The sequence below is a fragment of the Amblyomma mixtum genome, chromosome 10, assembly GCF_055824585.1.
Source record: "Amblyomma mixtum isolate Tamu chromosome 10, ASM5582458v1, whole genome shotgun sequence".
NCBI lineage: Eukaryota > Metazoa > Arthropoda > Arachnida > Ixodida > Ixodidae > Amblyomma > Amblyomma mixtum.
This window is the reverse complement of record NC_143021.1, coordinates 18072869-18077301: the sequence shown is the minus strand read 5'-3', so window position 1 is coordinate 18077301 and position 4433 is coordinate 18072869. Positions and strand designations below refer to the sequence as shown.

The following is a 4433-nucleotide window of genomic DNA, read 5'->3' as shown; positions in this document are numbered from 1 at the left end:
ATGGCAGTTTTTTTTCCTCCATGCCGGCCGGCCGGGTGGCGTTTCGGGCGTAGTTTTTTTTTGTTGCTGTTGCGCCTTGTGTGGTGTTTTCGTGCTGTGGTTTTCGAATGTGCTACAAAACTGGTGCGTGACCTGCGCGCTTCGAAATACCTTCTGAAGCACCTGAAGTTCTCAAGATATTGGACGTCGTATTGCGCCCTGCACCACGCCGTGACAATGCCGGCATCAACGTGGAAGAACGAACGACCTTGTGTGATTGCTTACGAATGTGAGTACAGTTCTTGAAATTATCTGCCAAAATGTTGTACTGGGGTGCGTGAAGTGCTGTAAATGCTGCTGGGTGTTGTCTGACAACTTCTTCGGAGTGCAGTAGAAGTTTGAGTTCGATGCAACGGCTTCCGCAAGTGCGCTGTTTGCACGTGACCGCGAACCTGTCACACAGCCACGGAAACCGTCGCTTCGCGCCTATAACTTCCTCTCCGCAGCGACGAAGTTGTGACATGGAGTACAGTTGCATGTTTTTACTCTCATGATATCGTTGTGCTCATTATTGCGATGATTGGGACCAACGAGCGTAAAGCACTGTGTTGGAACGACGTATGCTTCTCAGTGGCAGTAGTGCCCGGCGTTTAGTTTTTTCGTGCTTGTATGTGTGCGTGTGTACAGGGTATAATTCCAAGCTGAACAAAACATGGTCTGCCGAGTCCACGTTACAAATGCTCACAGTACTCAGGCCGTTCAGTGCCTAGAAGTGGAATGACGATGTAGCTACAACCGACTAGAGTTGCGCACGTCAAATGCAAGAGGAATGTTGCGGATGAGTTTCGCCGCGAAAATAACTTTTGGTAATCTCTTTCCGGCGTTATTCGCTCATAGAGAGTGTTTGTGGGCACTGGCTTTGGTTTTTTTTTTTTTGGCATTTCAAGCATACTTCGTACTGGTGCAAAAATGAATTGCACACTTACGGCTGTACCATCGCAAACTGCGCATGATGTTTTCGACTATGCTTTGAAATAATTTTATTTCTAAGGAATTTATGGTGACGCATGCGGTTTCTCCAGAGTTTATCAAAGAGAGAAGTACTGAGACTTGGATTTGGCCGAGATGTTCCCACTTGCACTGTAGTGTCATGCCGTAAAAAGCTTATTATTTTATATTGTGTTTTGTTATGTCTGTGGTATTGGTGCTGATTCATTTGCCTGGCTGTAATCTCACTGCTTTTCTGCAGCAACTGGAATATAGCTTTATTGATCTCGCTACCAGAGTGCTAGAGATATCGTGTTTTTAATTTATGTAACTGAATGGAGTCATTTATATGGATGCAATGGATTATACTGGCTAGCAGTTTAAAATAGTTATGTGACATTGTTAACGCACTTAATATCTTTCTACAACTATTTCAGCAGTGTCAATCCAGCATTAGTGGAGCAGGGAAGTGAAAAGTTTTCTAAATGCAGCAGGATCAGAATCCATCCCTTTGCTTAACGAGGGGGTCGTCGGCATCACCATCTTGTCAGATGTTTAGTGAGTGCAATTACTGTGTTTGAGTAGCCATTCCCAGAGACTCAGATGTAGACGATTTGTGCTGCCTGTGAGCTACTGAGGTTGAGTGACAGCTGTTCTCAGTTTTCACTGCACCTAATTTACTTACTGCAATTAATCAGTCACTTGTAAAACACAGAAGACAGGTGAATTAGTTCTCTAAAAAAAGTGATTGTGATTGTCACTGCATTATAGTGGCAATAAATATGTATTAGATGAATACTGTTACAGACTAATGTAATAGTTATTCATTCTTATGAAATGTTCTGGTCTGGCAGCAGTATCAGTCACAGCTGGGTGGTGTTTATAGTTCTTTTCGAAGTGTACATGCCATTTATTTTGAAATCATATACTTTCTGTATTGTGGTGTTAGTACTCTTCAAAGCTAGATCACTAGAGTACTACTGCTTGTAGATTCTGATCTGATTGATGCTTTTGTTTGCATTAGTGTGAAAGCAGTTGTGTGCTAGGTCTCACTGACTGATTTTTTTTCTTTGGCCTATACGCAGACATCTGGGTACTTCAGACTGGCAAGCATGGGTGGTGCCTACCTGACACCTCCTCGTCTCTGCACAGACAACAATGATGCACCTAATAATCTACCGGCCATGTCACATCATTGGCTTACTGCAAGTGATCAGCACAGTTTATGAATGGAAATGCTGGTATCTATGCAATTGAATTATTGTACTGTGGCATATGCACAATGAAGATCACGTCCAAAGAATAGATGGAAGTGCCGATATGAACCAACAGTGCCTCCTTTTGACCAATTTTTATTTTCAGAATAATGCACTCAATTAAAAGATATGAATTCTAAACTAAATATGTCTATACCAGCATAGTTAGGAAGTCAGATCTTGTATCAAGCATTTGCATATTTTAAATGTGTGCTTTGAGTTGGTTGTTAATATCCCAGCACATTTATCCTCCTTACTATTTACTACAAAAGGGATGAAATAGATTGGTTTTCGAAATGTTTGTTTTGTTTCTCCTCTAAACCGAATATAGCTTTTCTTCTCATTTTTCTTTTTGTTCAGTTCACTTGATTACTGCAGCATATCATAGCTTTCTTTAGCAGTGAATTTTGCAGCCTGCTTATGATGGTCTCTTAGATTGTTGGGCAAGCTGACCATTGTGAATCCAGGCAACACTTAAACTCAGCTCAGGAAAGCATATGCATAGGTATAGTATTAGTTGCCTGTGGACAGCAGCAGTTGAGTGAAGAAAGGGGGCTGTAACAGATGACATTCACAGCTTATGTTGTCACCTAACAAGGATTATTGAGCAGCCAACTGTCAAGCATCCTATTCTGGCCACCCTGTATTCCCTATGGTTGGATCAATTTGTACATGTGAAGCAATGTAGGAAAACACAAGTTACATATATGTAACGAAAGAAACCAGTTCTTTTGTTGGCACAGTCAGAGATTTGATGTACAGCTTTTTTGTGGTTAATAGCGAGTAGTGCAAACCAGTCTGAATTGAAATGCCAACAAAGGCGCGTCCTTGTAGCAAACGGTAATATGCAGGATGGCTATCTGGTTCATTATTGCTCAGTATCAGACATAAAGTACTCCTTGAAATTTGCATCCTCATGGGACGATTTTTAGTCATGTAGAGTAGAAATGAATAATGTACTTTGTTTTGTCATTCTTGTACTTTGTGTCTTGCTTGAATTAAGAATTTATTCCTGCTCAAAGGAGTACAGACACCTAATTTTTGGGTGCATGTTTTCTGCTTTGTAATGATTCGTAAGGCATGGATTATTGTGTGGTATTCTAGTATGCTCGCTAAATAACTTACAGTTCAATTTATTTCTCATGCTGTTTCGGTTTCAACAGCCGAACGATCACTGTGACATCAAATTGTGCTTACAGGTCTAGGAGACATGAAGAAACTGATATAATCACTGCTTTGTCCTTTTAATTTGCTACAATGCTAAAGCCAAGCAGCCTCAACAGCCGGAATGACAACAAATGAAGAAGCAGCAATTTGCTGTTTTTTCATGCCTCATGTGACCTATAAGGGCACGTTAACGTTACATTCGTTGTTCGGATGTTGAAACCGTAACAGCATGAGAGAAAAATTCAATTATAAATTATTTATAGTTTGCAGCTGAATACCACCCGGTGATCCAGGCGTAGTAGTGTCTTCCACATTACTGTGGAGGAGAAAGCATGCCACCAAAATTAGGTGTGTGTACTGTTTTAACAAGAGGCAGTTTAATTCTGGACAGTAGATCTCACGTGTCCTCTTCAAAACAATTGTGACTCCATCATGTTCACTCTGCTGTGCATGCAATCCTTGGGACAGCTGTAAATGATATCCTTTCAGAATACTACATAAAGGTATACAGTGCTTTCTAACTTTTAATTCTCACAGAATGAACATGCAGCTAGCCTTTTGCTGTGGCTCCGACTAGCATTGTGTACCTTATGTAGGGCATAAGTGAATAAAATTAAGGCAGGCATATACTCAGAGCTGTTGAAGGCAGAAGGCTAGGCAGTATTTGTTTGAGTCGCTACTCCACTGTTTTTTCATGAAAACATACTCTCTTTGAGGTGTGATCTTCGTTGCACATGTGGCGCAGAAAATGAATCTAAAATTACTTGATTGTCTCAAAATAAAATGTGCTCGTACTGTTCGTGTGCCATGTCTCCTATCAGTTTCATCATAAATGCTGCTAATTACTAAGGCTCGCCAGGAGCTGCAAACGTTCAGTTCCATAAGCTGCTGTAAAAGTTGCTAAGTGAAATAAAGTTAGTTGATTGTATGTCGTGTGCTGTTGCTCTGTATGATTTCTTGCATGCTTACAGCAATCAGTGGTTACATCATATATGTTACATTGTACATGCTGGGCTTCTATAGGAATGTGGTGGCCAATTAGTT

At 40.9% G+C, this 4433-nt stretch overlaps 1 long non-coding RNA gene across 1 annotated transcript; it reads left to right on the top strand.

The window, feature by feature from the left end:
- On the top strand, nt 1-4188 carry LOC149325253 (uncharacterized). Its single transcript, XR_016286486.1, has 2 exons — nt 1-268; nt 2052-4188. It is a non-coding gene; the product is annotated as an uncharacterized LOC149325253 (long non-coding RNA).
- The last annotated feature ends 245 nt before the right edge of the window (nt 4189-4433 follow it).